General features: G+C 36.0%; 1 non-coding gene across 1 annotated transcript; it reads left to right on the top strand.

The window, feature by feature from the left end:
• The first annotated feature begins 13 nt into the window (after positions 1–13).
• On the top strand, positions 14–120 carry LOC143393327 (U6 spliceosomal RNA). The gene has a single exon (XR_013090613.1). It is a non-coding gene; the product is annotated as a U6 spliceosomal RNA (small nuclear RNA).
• Positions 121–16045: the final 15925 nt, after the last annotated feature.

The following is a 16045-nucleotide window of genomic DNA, read 5'->3' as shown; positions in this document are numbered from 1 at the left end:
AAGAGAACAGAGGGTGCTCGCTTCGGCAGCACATATACCAAAATTGGAACGATACAGAGAAGATTAGCATGGCCCCTGCACAAGGATGACACACAAATTCGTGAAGCATTCCATATTTTTTTTCAGGAGTTACTGGATTTGGTATTTATGAAAGCTTTGAGTACTACATTACAGTATAGTTTAAAAACTGTAATTTAATAACACTGGAATTCATCAGAGTTGTTGACAGATTCTTTGGTGCTTTTCACTTGTTTTGTTAAGAAAGGATTTTTCTGTTACTGATAAACAATATTTCCCCTAAACTGTGAGAAACAATAAAATGCTTTGTAAGTATTGTAAAGAGAGAGAGAGAGAGAGAGAGAGAGAGAGAGAGAGAGAGAGAGAACAGAGGCATTCTGAATGTTATCTTTTGTTGCTTTATAAATATGTATAATGCTAACAAGTACAAGTTTTGACTATCAGATTTCATCTGCCTCCTACAAGGGGTCAGTTAGCCTTAAGGTTCATATTTCTGTTTCCTGCAGTGCATACAGATTTCAAACACATTTTCCTTTGCTTAATAAACTTGCAAGTATGAGTATCACACACTGGCATCTTCACTAATCCAGATGTGTATATACTTAGGTATTAATAAATTACTATGTAGATATTAAGAGAATTATTTTGATTAAATTTCATTTTTATTTTTTGAAAAATACTTTGAAAACACTAAAATTAGATGTAAGAAAATTCAGTGAACTGATCTAAATAATAAAATGTTTTTACTTTTAGATTTCAAAATATCTATTAGCTCATAAATCACAGATTATCAATGGAAAAATTTGTTCACAGTATAGTAGGAAGTCAAAATATGGTTTGGAGATCAAACAGATAAGTTGCATATATTAGTTTTTGCTCTTTTCCATAGTTATTTAAAATAAAACCACTCTTAAATAGTAGTCAAAATCCAGGTAGGACAGCTAGACTGATTTAAGGAGGTCATCAGGTCATGCCAGGTCTGCTAGGAGAGCCAGCAGGGAGCCAAAAAGTGAGTTTAAATCTGGTATTTTGATGTCTACCTAATTTTTGTAAATTTACTTTTAACACTGAGATTTATGGATTTCATTCACAATGCAGAAGATATGGGAGACACAGGAGCTGACCCTCATGTCTAGCACTTTGTGTCCTAGGCAGCAGAACACAGAACTGTTAACACTAGTAATAATACTCACTGTCATCATTATAACAACAACTAAAAAACTCACTTTATTTAGCACTGTGGTATCTCAGGAACTCTTAAAAGAAGAATTTCAAGATTTGAACCCTACTGATCACCTCACTTTATAGATAAAGATTCTGAGGCCTCCTGATGATTTAAAAGAACTTTCAAACCCACAGAGTTGCAAATTATTAAATCAGCATTTAGTCCCAGCAGGCTGGTCTCTGATTTTAGACACGATATTTTTGCACTAAAAAAAAGAATATAGATGCTATTTATAAAGATTTATGCACTCTGGTATTGGGCTTTTTCTAAAGGCATAGAAAGAGTCATAAATAGAATGTACCTTCAAATTAGGATTTGAGACAGTATAAGGCAGAAGTTAATGGTATACACTGAAAAGAAAAACACCTTCTCTCTTTCAATGGTTTGAATGCAGATGGAAAAGAAATTAGGCAGCATTAGTGTAAATATCTGCACCAATCAGGGAGAATTCTATAGCACCCTCTAAATATGCCTTCTGCCTATCCTTCTTTTACTGTGTGTTATTCTTTGGAAATCTTACTTAAATCTGTTGCCTCAAATATTACACAACAGAATGTCTCAAATACTATCTGATGGATGACCACTAACTTAAATTTAAAGAGTTAATGCTACCATTTAACCTAAGAAGGACTTTTTAGACTTGGAAGTGAGAAAGAGTAAGTGCCTTGCGTCCCTTATTAACCTATTTGATTTAGTATTTTGCTAACTGGTCTTTCAGTACTCTACTTAGAACACAATTTTATTATTATTAGAATGTGTCATTGGTGGGAAAAAGAAAAGGCTACTCAAAGGGTTCAATTTTAAAGTGTGAATTTATAGATTTGAATTACCTAAAATCCAAAGTAAGGCTGGCTTAAGGTTATGTTCAACATGTTCCTTTATGTCCTCCCTGGTAGTCTTCATCACTGTCAATGTCATCTCAGTAGGTATGAGGACTACATGCTTTCTTTCTCACATCTAGACATAAAAATAAAGTTTCTTGCAATGGCATCTAACAGCACTAGATAAAGTCCATTGTTGTATAAGAACCAATTCTCTGAAAAAAAAATGAGTCCCCAAAAGACATATCCAAAAAATTGAAGCAAAAAAAATAAAATGTCTATTGAAAAGATAATGGAACATATCTTCTTTAGCTATGTTATTCCAAGTTAGTTCATTTTAGTTTATAATATATACCAGACTCTAATGTGAAAACCTAACACAAAGCACACACAAGGATACAAGTTTCACATTTGATTAATAATGCAAATATTATAGATGATATACTAGCAAATGTATATATATATATATATATATATATATATATATATATATATATAATATACATATTGACAAATATCTGATGACTAAGTAGGATTTTGCCAAGGAACGTAAATAGTGTTGAACATTAGGGTAAGAGTCACATGATAACATCAGAACAGACATACCAATACACATAAGCAGATTCCCAATTCTAGTAATTGTGGGATCCATGGTTTTCAACCAACCTTTCCACTGAAAACAGCTATGAAGCCTGTAAAGTCTCAAGGTACAAAGACCATGGAGAAAGAAGCAGCACAGTGTAGTGAGACTGGCAGCAGCATTCCCTGTCCCCAAAGGAAGGTTGTGGATTCTAAAGAAGCAACTGGGAGGGGCTGGGGATGTGGCTCAAGCGGTAGCGAGCTCGCCTGGCATGCGTGCGGCCCAGGTTCGATCCTCAGCACCACATACAAACAAAGTTGTGTCCGCCGAAAATTAAAAAAAAAATAAATAATAAATTTAAAAAAAAACCCAAAAACAAGAAGCAACTGAGAGTCTGATAAGCTTAACAACAAAAAGTGGGGCATGAGAGGTGGAAAAGTTGAAGATATTTCCAGCAGTCTTAAAATAGTAGGAGACAAGGGATAAAAGTTGGACTTTAAGGCTTACCAATATACGTGATATTGACAAATACTCTAGGCTTTGTTTGGGATATCTTTGGAATAAAGAATAAAATGAAAACATAGAAATGATTCATGTTAAATCAAGACAATCTCTATTTTTCATAGGACAATATGATCTTTTCTTAAGTCTCTGCCCAAACCTAAAAAAATCCTCTATTTAGAGCCTCAAACAGGTTTTATAGTATTGCATGCACAATGCCCTACATTCAACATAACGAAATTACAAGGCACACCATAAAATAGAAACAAGAACAACAGAGAGGGAGAGGTAAATAGAGAGGGAGAGGGAGAACAGCAAACAAATGAAAATAGGCCATCTCAATTTTAGAGTTATGAGACACAGCCTTTAAAATACTGTGAAATAATGATGTTAGACAACAGGTTAGAGAATTTAATCAGAGAACACAAGTTTAAGGAAAGCCTCAACAACTTAGAAAGGCCATAGGTAACTTAGTGAGAACCTGCCTCAAAATTAAAATATAAAGAGGTGGGCTTGTGGCTCAGTGGTTAAATGCCCCTGGGTTCAATCCTCAGTACCAAAACAAACAAGCAAACAAATAAACAAAAATCTGAGTGCAGTAAAGAAACTAGATGAAAGAGCTCAATATCACTAGAAAGACAAAATCCTCCTAATGTGTAAAAACACTGGAAAAGAATCTGAGCTATATGGATGAATATATAGTTATCTTCAATTAGTCATTTAAATTATATCTTGGCGTCTATATTTATAAAATGAGAATATTAGTATCTATTTTTTTTCATTTTTTTTCAAAAATAAACTGATAATTTATATAAGCTTTAAGTTAGTATTTGACTCTCAAGTTTTAGTTATCTAGAATATTAATAAGCATGTATTCTTTATTGTACATGGATAGATAAGTATTACATGCATCTTCACATTTAGCATTTAGCTTCAAATTGAAAATAATAAAACTTGAAGCTATGACATTTTCCCTACAATTTGTGTTATTCAAAAATACTCCTGGTGATATATAGATGAAATAGATATGTGCAGCTACACTAACTCTCACACTGTAAGTAGAAGTTATTTTTCCTTCCTTTATTTTCCCACCTACTGAAGAATTTAACCAGTTATAAGATTTAATTCAGATTTCAAATCTCTTTCCTTTCTCTCTGCCTGGAATTATTTTCCAACCCAGTAGCTTCTGTTTATTTTAGCTCTATTATCTCTCTGCCTCTTATATTGTTCCATTTAACCTATTTAAATATAATAGAATAATCTTTTGAGAATGCTAATTTTATCATTTTTCCATTCCCTAGTTTGATGATTCTCAATTGTGTATAGGCTTAAATCCGAACAAATGTTCTAGGTCTAGAGCATCTCTGACTGGCTGCAGATGTCTGCAAATAAATATCTCCCTACTTCCTTATTCTTAAGCAATGTCCTGTCATGCTCAAAGGCACATGAGCCTATGCCTTTGCTCATCCTGTGCCCTATGTGGAAGTTCACTTCTTGCTTTACCTGCTAGGTAAATTCCTAGTCATCCTCCAGTGATTACCTCTGCTGTCACATTTTTGTCCAAGCTTTCACCACCTCCATTAAGTGAAGTTAATTTTTTTTAACATCTTCTTGCTTCTCTGGGTTTTATACTTATACTAATACATCTTTATATGATACAATATATATATTTAATATCAAGGTACTTTTCCTGCCTATTTTATGAATCCTCCAAAGTAGAGACTGCTAGAGATTTTACCCCCATCATTTGATTCAGTTGAATTTGAAACTAATTATCTGTTGAGCAATTCACAAAACATCTATCCCATGCACAAATCACCACACATAGAAACTTAGACCTATTTTCACTCATATATTCAAATCAAGATAATTATACAACAAAAAGGGAAAGAAGTATAAAGGACACAGTAGCCATTGGACCACTAGAATGTCCCCAGAAATGACCAGCAGGACAATTGGATCATGATTACCTGGACATCTACCAAGATTTGATGAAGGAAATAATAAATTGCACAAATCATTATCTTCCATCTGAAACTAGGGCGAAGCACTTACACTGTGGCAGAGGTGATAGAACAAGGTAGTGATTCTGACAGTAACAAAGTCTTTCAGATAGCCATCACATCCAAGACTGTGACCACATATCACTTTCTAGATCCAGGGATTTTCAAGATCAAAAGACCAGAATTCCCTGTAGTCTACTGTCCACCAGAGGTGGAAAAGACAATAGAGGAAGGGAACACTTCAAGAGAGGGCTGTGGAGGGTCTGGTAGGGTTACAGCTATTGGGAAATGAAGTCCACATGGGAGGCTCTTAATCTAGATATTTCGGGAATCTTTTGTGTAGGATCTGATCCCTGCAGATGTCCTGGAGAAGGATTTCTGTACTGAGTCCTCTAGGAGGAGGAGAAAAAGTGGCAAAGAAGGAAGGAAGGAAGGTGATGGTGGAGAGGAGAGGAAGGGCCCATTCTTCAAAAACCCCACAGAATCTCCTGAAGAGATGCAGCCACACCATAGTCCTGCTCTCACCTGGTGGACCAAGCTGAGCTGAGCTGAGCTCACAGCAGTGGGGGTCACAGGTGAAAAGGCTGAGGGAGAGGGCAGGTGTTGAGACCTATGGGCTGAACACCAAAGTCCCACTAGGCTGTGTCACTGCATTTTTATTCCTGGGTACTCAGAGTGTTTTTCCATCTTGAACCTTTGTCAGCCACTTTTCTCAAGGTCACAAGCCTAAATTCTCCTAGGACTTGAACAGTGCATTTTCCTAAGAGGGACTTATTAAAAATGAGGTCCTGAGAACTGATGTAAATAACACAGTCCCATGAGTTCGCAATTCATAAGATACCCTGCAGCCTTTCTATTATGCTTGTTAACACTACAGCAATTTCTGAATCTCCCCTGATTTGGAACTCCATTAAAAAGAGAGAAAAATTTAAATTGTCAATTTTTCCACATGATGAGATCAGATTCTCTCTTGCTCTGTGACTAACTTTGTTAATCTCATAAACAAAGAAAGGTATATCCTACTCAGGGTTTATTAAGGAAATCTAGATTATTATATTGGTTGCCTCTTAGTCATGCTGATTAATATGATTAGATTGTAAAGAAAAAATGTAAAAGCATTTCTAAAATCTAAGATAAGTGCAATCTTTGGTTACTAAAAACCTTTGTGGCACCTTAACTGAATTAGCAACAAATTTAGATATTGTTTCCATAATCAAGTGGTGCTGAGGTTGCCAGAGCAACTACTACTACTACTACTACTACTACTACTACTACTTTTAAAAGCTTTTGCTTATTTTTATTTGGATTTTTAAGATTTATTTTTTTTTTTGTTTTTTTTAGATATACGTGACAGTAGGGTGTATTTCTACATATATGGGCTGCAATCGATTACAGTTTTTTTTTCTTGTTGTTGAACATAATTTGGAGTTACACTGGTCATATATTCATAGATGAATATAGAAAAGTTATATCATATTCATTCTACTGTCTTTCCTATTCTCATTTTCCCCTCCCTTACCTTCATTTCCCTTTGTCTAATCCAATGAACTTCTATAATTCCTTTCTCTACCCTCCTTTGTTATTTGTTAACACCCACATATCAGAGAAAAGGTTTGGCCTTTGGATTTTGGGGGTCAGCTTATTTTGCTTAGATTATGCCAATTCTCCAGCTCCATTTATTTACTGGTAACTGCCATCATTTTATTCTTCTTTATGGCTGAGTTATATTCCATTGTGTAAATATACTGTATTTTCTTTATTTATCTGTTGAAAGGCGCCTAGGTTGGTTTCATAGATTGACTATTGAGAATTGAGTTGCTATAAGTATTGGTTTGGCTGTGTCACTATAGTTTGCTGATTTGAATTCCTCTGGGTATAAGCCCAGGAGTGGGATATAACTGGGTTAAATGGTGGTTCCATTCCAAGTTTTGTAAAGAACCTCCATGCTGCTTTCCAGAGTGGATACACCAATTGCAGTCCCACCAACAATGTATAAGAAGACCTTTTTCCCCACATCCTCACCAACATTTACTGTTACTTATATTCTTAATAATTGACATTCTGACTAGAGTGAAATGGAATCTCAGTGTAGTTTTAAGTTGCATTTCTCTAATTGCTAGAGATGTTGAACACTTTTTTCATATATTTTTTGACAATTTGTAATTCTTCTGTGAGGTGTTTGTTCAGTTGGGTTATTTGTTTTCTTGGTGTGAAGTTTTTTGAGTTCTTTGTATATCCTGGAGATTAATGCTCTCTCTGAGGTGCAGGTGGTAAAGATTTTCTCCCATTCTCTAGGCTCACTCTTCATGTTTTTGATTGTTTCCTTTACTATGAAGAAGCTTTTAGTTTGATGCCTTTCCATTTATAAATTTTTGCTTTTAATTCTTGTGCTATAGGAGTCTTGTTAAGGAATTCAGTTCCTAAGCTGACATGATGTAGATTTTGGGCCTACTTTTTATTCTGTGAGGCTCAGGATCTCTGAAATATAAATGATCCAAACTAATTAAAAGACACAGATTGTCAGATTGGATAGGAAATCAATACCAAACTATATACTGGTCACAGAAATTCATTTTAAATGTAAAGATATAGTTAGGTTAAAAGTAAACTGATGTAAAGATGCAACATGAAGATATCATTATAAGAAATCTAGAAAGATTATATTAACATTAAAGTTGAATTGAAAACAGGAAATAGTACCAAGGATAAAGAGATACCTTATAGGAGCTGTGGCTGTGGCTCAGTGGTAGTGCACTTGCCTGGTATGTGTGAGGCACTGGGTTCGATTCTCAGCACCACGTATAAATAAATAAAAAATAAAGATCTATCAACAACTAAAAAAAAAAAATTAAAAACAAAGAGACACCTTACCAAATGGTAAAGGGTCATATCACCTAGAAGCCATAGTAATCCCAAATGTGTATGTACAAAATGACAGAGCATCCAAGTACCTGGAGAAAAGTTGATGAAACTGATAACAAACTAAGCCAAGGGCAGCAGCACATACATGTAATCCCAGCCACTTGTGAGGCAGAGATAGGAGACTCGCTAGTTCAAACCAGCCTCAGCTACTTAGTGAGGCCCTAAGCACTAGTGAAAGTTTGTGTAAAAATAAAATATTAAAAAAAGAAGACAGTTGGGGATGTGGCCCAGTGGTAAAATGTCCCTGAATTCAGTCCCCAGTACCACAAAAAAAGGGCTAGAGTTGTAGATCAGTGGTAGAGTGCTTGCCTAGCATGTGTGAGGCACTGGGATCAATTCTCAGTTATATATATATATATATATATATACACACACACACACAAAATGAAGGTCTATCAACAACTAAAAATGTATTTTGAAAAACCCACTAAACAAAACAAAAACCTAAACTATAATGAGGTAGATCACTATTCCTTTAAAAATAATCAATAAAACAATGAGACAGAAAATAAGTAAAGATATAGACAGTGTTAAAAACTAGAAATGTCTTCACCTAATTGAATTTTATATAACATTTCATTCAAAAACAGGAAAATACAAATTCTTTCAAGTGTCCATTGAAGAATCTCCAAAACAGATCACAATCTAGGTCATAAAATAAGCCCCTAAAGTTTAAAATCATTGAATCATGCTTCCTATGTTCTAGCAAACCTGTGTGCAGTTGTCTCACCACCACTACAGCTCACCACATATCCCAAAGGTCTGGCTACCAGTGGATCCTGCACCTGCAACAGCTCCTAAAAATGCAAAGAATGCAAACACACCCTCTGCAAGAAGAGTTGCTGCTCCTCCTGCACCATGGCTCTGCCAATGCACCCACAGAAGCATCTGCAAAGCACAGGGAATAAACACAGCTGCAGGCCTAATGTCAGCAGGGCCCTGCACTGGGATGAAAGTAGACAGAAACAATCAAAACATTTTTTTTTTCTTTTTTACTGCAACCTTGGCCCATTCCCTATCATCCCTTTTTTTTTAATGAAATATGTGAAGGATAGTAAAAGGATGATAATAAAAGTTGTTGACTTGAAAAAAAATTGAAGAGAATTAAAATTCCACAAAGGGTTATCTTTATTCACAATGGAATTAAAGTAGAAATATTTCAGAAAGATATCTGGAAAAATTCTCAAATATTTGTAAAGTAAGCAACATAATTATAAATACCCATAGTATATACACAGGAGCAAAAGATAAATCAAAAGGGAAATAAAAATATTAAGGTGAAATAAAAATCAATATACAATATATCATGGTTAAGTGCTCCTAGGTTCAATCCCTGGTACAAACAAACAAACTAACAAAACAAACAAACAAAACAAAACACACATATGGAATTTTGTAGGATGCCTCTGTAGGAAAGTGTAGAATTAAGTTTATAGAACCAAATGCCTAGAATTTTTGAACACAGGTACAGCCTCAAATCAATAATCTTGGCATCCAACATTAAAAAAACAGAGCTAGAAGAACAAATTAAACTGAAAGTAAGTATAAGAATACAAATAATAAAGACACTATACACTCAGAGAAGTCAGGAAAAAATAGAGAACTCATAAATTACCAGTATCAGAAATAAGGGAGAAATATCAATTCAGATTCTGTAGACATGAAGTCTATTATGAAAATCTTATGAAAACTTTATATCAATAAATTCAATATTACATGATATAGAAAAATTTATGGAAAGACCCAAAATATTAGCACTCTAACAAGAAGAAATAGACAACTTTAAAAGTTTTGTATTGGTTGGCTTTGAAGATGGAAGAAGTTGTATATTGGTTGACAAAGGTTCTAGATAGCTTCTGAAAACTAGGAAAAAAGAATCAGATTTTCTCCTGGAGCCTCCATAATGAATTAGTCCTCTGTCATGTGGACTGTGATGAAACTGATTTTGAACTTCTGTCCATCAGAACTGTAAGAGACTAAGTACTCATTGCTTTAAGCCATCAAGATTGTGGTAAAGTTTTAGAGCAGCCATAGGAACTACAACGTATGTACATGCTACCATTTCTTATGAACTTTGTAATATTCTGTTTCCCTACACACATTTGACATGCGAAAGAGATTCACTACCCATTTATTAAATTAATAGACAAATGGATGGGTTTTTTCATAATTAATAAAGTATCAAATACACAACAATGAAAAAGCAGTGTAAGATACTTGGGTTTTAAAACCATTTCAAAGAGCGAAATAAAATGACTGGGCTTGGGCTGGGGATGTGGCTCAAGTGGTAGCGCGCTCGCCTGGCATGAGTGAGGCATTGGGTTTGATTCTCAGCACCACATAAAAATAAAATAAAGATATTGTGTCTACTTAAAACTAAAAAATAAATATTAAAACAATGATTGGGCTTGTACTTCTGAAATATTTGACTACTACTGAATAGTCAAAGATAGACCTCTATCTACTGAGGCTAGTGCTTGATACAAGGTACAGAGTTGGTGACCCTGGTCAGACTGGTAGCAGTGGAAGTAGGGAGAAGTGGTTGGATTTTGGATATATTTTTAAGAGAAGCCTGATAAGATTTGTTGATGAATTTGGCACATAGTCAACAAGAAAATGAGTCAAGTATGACACTGAACATTTTTTTCTTCCCAAATTTCATAGGCATCCTTTCTTATACCCTTTCCCGTGCCTGTAGCCTGGTGAGTGGAGGCAAGAGAAGAGAGAAAAACAGTCTCATTTGGAAAGGGCACCAGAAGGTCATCTCTCAAATCAGGTAAGGATTTCAGTTTAGGGAAGATGGGGATGTTGTATGGGTAAACACTGAAGCAGGAAGGGAAATTTGTTTTTCTACAGACAGTACCAGAAGAAATTTGTTTTCCCATGAATCTTGGATGATGTATTTGTTGTCACTTTTCTTCAACACTTTCCTATTCTTAAGATTAGTTAAGCTGCTCATTCTATTGCCTAATACATTCTCTAGTTATTCCTGCCCTTGCACAGGACACCTGAAAACCAACACCATTTGTAGGAAGCACAGTGAGTTAGGAAATTCAAGTCTATAGATAGATTTGAGGTGGAGTCCTGTGCAGCACAGACACTTCCCAGTCCTGTGAACTTGGGTTACTTTTTGTGAACTTGGAAATTATTTTTTCCTGGGTGCTGTTTTATTTTCATGAAAAATATCCATATATATAATGACAACAAACTCATGTGCCTTCCCTTTTCTCCATAGTAGATATACAACAAATGGTATCTACATTATTCTTCTTCTGCCTCTCTATTTAACTATCTTTTCAATTTTAACAATTTCTATATGCTAAATCTGATATTAGACCTTTCTCCTGATTGAACTAAGGGCCATCATTTTCCTCCCAACTCTGCTCCCTAACCATTTTCTTGAATTCACCCACATACCCTGGAAAGGGAGATATTTTTTATCTACAAACACTGTTTGTTTTATTCTTTATCAATATTCTCCCCCAATTTTTACTGAAGTATTGATTAAATTTGTACAGAAATATAGGGAAAGTAGTTCACATTATTAGAAGTGTTAACAATAACAATACAATAACAAAATTCTATCAAATGTGCTTCTGTAGCATATGCAAAGTAATTCACTTGTAAACTTGAATGAATTTTAGGCATGATTTCTATCATTAACTTTTCAGAAATTGCTGGCAATTATTTTCCTATTTTGCTCTAGAACCACTGAAGTTAGTATCTCCTAGCCATAAACCAACCCTTTCCACACTCAGCAGCATTCAAAGCTACCTCTAAAAAGCCCTTCCATCTCCTCTTCAGAACACTTTCCTGCTCTAATTGCCTAAATTCCAAAAATCAGAATTATCTCAGCTCTGAACACAACACTGAAGTAAGTCTGGTCAGGGCACAAGCATTCTATTCTATAATCTGGCACATTGCCAAAAGTACTGAAGTCAGGTTGGGATCAAACCTATCAGACTTTGGCTCACATGGAGCTGTTTCTGGAGTGAAGTCTTGGGGTCTTTTAAACTTTTTATTATAAACTAGTGCTAAATCACTTCTCTCTAATACCATGCCTGTGAAACTTATTTCTAAATTTTCAAGTTTAGTTACATTTAGCCTTTCTAGAGTGAGGGCTTGTGTTCCATGCTGGTGCTCTCACAAGACGGCAGGTACAGTCTGGTCTCAACCTCCAGGCCTTCATGTTGGCTTGCCCTTCTATCCCTTATTTCAATTTTGGCAATAAACGGAGGGAGAAATGGAACAAAAGGGACCTCCAAAGGCCAGAAAATAAGGAACAATAGGAGAGAAGATGAGCTGAGATGATGAAGAGGCAATAAAGACCTGGTAAAGGGGTTTTTGGGACAACACAATAATACTCAGGGGAAAAAATATTCAAGATTTTCTCTGTGAAATGAGCCTATATTGTAAGCAAAAGAGAAAAATTCTCACAGACCCATCTGAGGACACCATCTAATTGTTTATGTTGGGTTTACTGGAACCTCTGAAGTCCTGATTCCAGAACTGAACCTTGCAGGAGCAATGTCGATTTAGCAAGTTCTGAAGATGCAGAATTTTTCAATGAAGAGTTGTACAATGGGGCAGTTAGGAACTGAGTCCACTCCATCCATCTGAGTGTTTGTCAGAATGCTTGGGCATCAAGGCTATGAGATGTGCTCACCCTGATAATTAGAATCTAGAGCCCCCTGGCAACTTGAGAATTCAGAGAGGGTTTGCTGTCTCTCATTCACAAATAGTCAAAGGGACTGTTTTTTTTTTTTTTTTCCTTTGCATTTTTTACCTACCCCCCAAGAGAAGTAAAAGTCAAGAGCTTTGCTTTTCCTCAGCCTAAGCTCAGTCTGATGGAGTGGACCCAGTTCCCAACTGCCTCATTGCAGTCAAATGCATATAATTGTAAAAAACTAACTGAAGAACTGAAGGAAGTACCTTTGAACAGAAGGAGGATGCACAGATGATTGGTGGAATGTAGATGGAATGGTAAGACATGGAATTCCAAAGAACTGTAGTGTCAAATTATGAAAGGTCTCATATTAACAACTTTACTTTGGAGATAATAGAAAACAATTGAAAGAGTTTTAAGCAGGGAACCCTTACAGTTTTGAAAGATCTCTCTGATAAATAAAGGTGGAGTTTCTATGAATTATAGGACAGTGTGATACAGGAGTGGGCAGTTCCACTCAGGAAGGCATGAGTCAAATATTTCTTATTTTTTCTATATTCTACTTAAGTTCTGAATTCAAGCCTTAAGTCTGATAAACTGGAAAAACAAATTTAACTTTGGTGCACACTAGTTGCCACTGTTGATTAATTTTATACAATGCTAATGCATTAGAGGAAAGGTAAAGTATGACTCCACTATCAGTCCCATGGTTTTCCAAAGAGAAATGTCCAGGATTCCAGGGATATTCATTTCTGCTATACTTTCACAATGTGTTCGAATGATGGAAACATTCCTTAGTAAGACTATTTTTGCTCCCCGAATACTGAATAGAGGAATACAAAAGGCTGCAGAACACAGCAGGAAGGAGAGGAGTCCTGCAGGCCAAGGCAGCAATTAAGTTTGTTGGCAGCAAATGAGTTTCCAAGGAGATGGAATTCTCCTCAGGACAGTGAGGCCCTCTTTGCTGGGCAGGCAAAAGCAGCAGCTTCTGGGACGAGGCCCTTTCAGAGCTGTGGGTGGGACAGTGTGTCACCACTCCTTACTGGTCAGAACCTTAGATTTTACACTTTTAGTGATCATCTTTTTTAGTTAATATATGCAGTTAATGATTAGGGTTGTTGGCCTTGGTCTCTTTCTGGTGTCTGCTGCCTAAGGGATCCATGACTACCCAAGGGATGACACAGTCTTTTCTTTTAAGCCTCAGGTAAATGATAGGAAAGATTTTTTTTTTTTTTAATTCTCAAAACCACAGTGACATTATTCCTCTGAATATAATGGGTGCTGCTCTCCTGATAAAATCATTACTCAAAAGGCTAGAATGAACAGTTTAACACAATAGGGAATCCCTTTAGTGAAAAATAATCAGTACCTTTGTTAGGTACTCATTAAGAAACAATCACTATGTTAAATGATTTATATAATAATTTTACTTAATTTTCAAAGCAACCCTAAAGTTCAGCACTGTTATTCTCATTTCAAAATGAGAAGACAGAGAATTTGATAGTTGAGTAATCTAATACAGGTAGCAACTGATCACATTGGAATTTAAATATGAATTCGTGTGAATCCAGTCCATGCTCTTACCCACTAGCTAGATGGGGAAGACATTAAATTCCAACATTGGACTTGAATCAATAGGTAATGAGGGACAACTGACAACATTTTAAAGCAAGGATTAGATAAAACCTCTATGTCCTACCTTCTTATCAGTAGATTGTAAATAACTTTGGGCTGGTAGAATCTGTGAGCTGGTTTTACCCATCTTTCATTTTTCAGTTACACTTATAAAAATTTAGCTTTTTGTTTTTAAATCAATTTACAGAAAAACAAATACATTTCTAGTGTCAAGAACAACTTTCCCTCCCCTAGTGTGACTGAACGAGAAGACCCAGGATTCATTTGGGTGAGTATCCTTTTCCCTCAGGGCCCACAGTGAGGTTAGAACCCCTTCTTCTCCAGAGGTAGAAGGGAAGCTGTGTGCCTGAGAGAGGTCTGGGGCCCAAGGCTTCTTTTTCTTCTATAGTATGCAAGAAGGTCTTTTTGTTCCTGGTCTCTGCTTTTTTTCTCTGATTCTGTATCTTGCCCCTTCCCCTTTTTTCTGTATCCCCTCATCATTCTCCATTGCTCTATTATTCCCTCTCTCTCTCTGCCTTTCCAGGTCTGTCTTCTTTGGTTTTCCATTCAATAAGATTTTCTTTTAAACACAAAATTTTGAGTTATTTGTTCAAATTTAGAAGCTTTTGGAGAATCCTCATCAAGGCCACCAAGGCCGAACTGTCTGTCCCTGGTGATATGAATGGTGTGGGGAGGACAGAAAGACCAAAGTGCAATTGCAGCCAGAACTTAATGGGGAATAGACAATGTGAGTTAGAGGAGGGGGTCTCTGGATGGGCTCAGAGCCTAGGCCTGAATCCTGGTTCAGTCACTAGTATGTGTAAAACAGGCTGATCCCAGCCTGCTCCCAGATTTCTAGTCTCTAAAATGTGGGTAGACTAGACAGTTTGTAATCTGATTTTCCATCTTTTTAGAATATTCTAAAAACTTCAAAAGTGTACTTGCTCACAAACTTGCTTGAGCCTATGCCCATTTTGGCTATCACTGTTAACAGAGCGAGGCAAAATGCTACTGCTCTAAGTGTGTTATGCTGTGTCCTTACTAAATCCATCTTCATCTTAAAATACTTGCATGAGTTAGGTTCTGTGTCCATGTCTTCCAACAGACACTGAGCACTTTCTTAGCCTTTGGATCATACCTGACACATGTAATATAAAACAAAATTTGCAAGCGAGGTTAAAATAAAAATCAAAGATAGTTTTTTTTTTTTTTTTTCAGAACGTACTTGCAAACTGGGATATATGAGTTCAAGTTCAAAACACTAGCCAGACATGGGCAGGATTGACAGAATGATAGCTCTTTCTAGATTCCATGGGTAGTGATTCATGGATGTTCTTGGTGGAACAATATGTCTCACTAATTCTGGCAGCAATCAAGACTCTGATGTATTAACTTGTCATGCAATTCCTGAGCAGGTGGTGTCTCCAACATCTTAGAAGAAAGTGGCATTGAGCCATCCAAGATAGAGCAAAAACAGGTCTCTGATGCCTTTATAGTTCTATTTTTGTTAGTTTGGAAATATGGCCATGATTAAGAGGAGTGTCAAGGACCATTCTCATTGCTCTACCAGAAGTGAAATTGTTAGATCAGTACCAGAACAATCAGAGTGACAGCACTCAGTAAATATTTTTGTTAATCAGGAACAAAAGTTGGAGGTTTTGAGATGACCAGACATGCCCTGGTTTCAACAGTAAA

This window comes from Callospermophilus lateralis, chromosome 2 (genome assembly GCF_048772815.1).
Source record: "Callospermophilus lateralis isolate mCalLat2 chromosome 2, mCalLat2.hap1, whole genome shotgun sequence".
NCBI lineage: Eukaryota > Metazoa > Chordata > Mammalia > Rodentia > Sciuridae > Callospermophilus > Callospermophilus lateralis.
The sequence above is the reverse complement of the archived record's forward strand: the minus strand, read 5'-3'. Positions and strand labels throughout refer to the sequence as shown.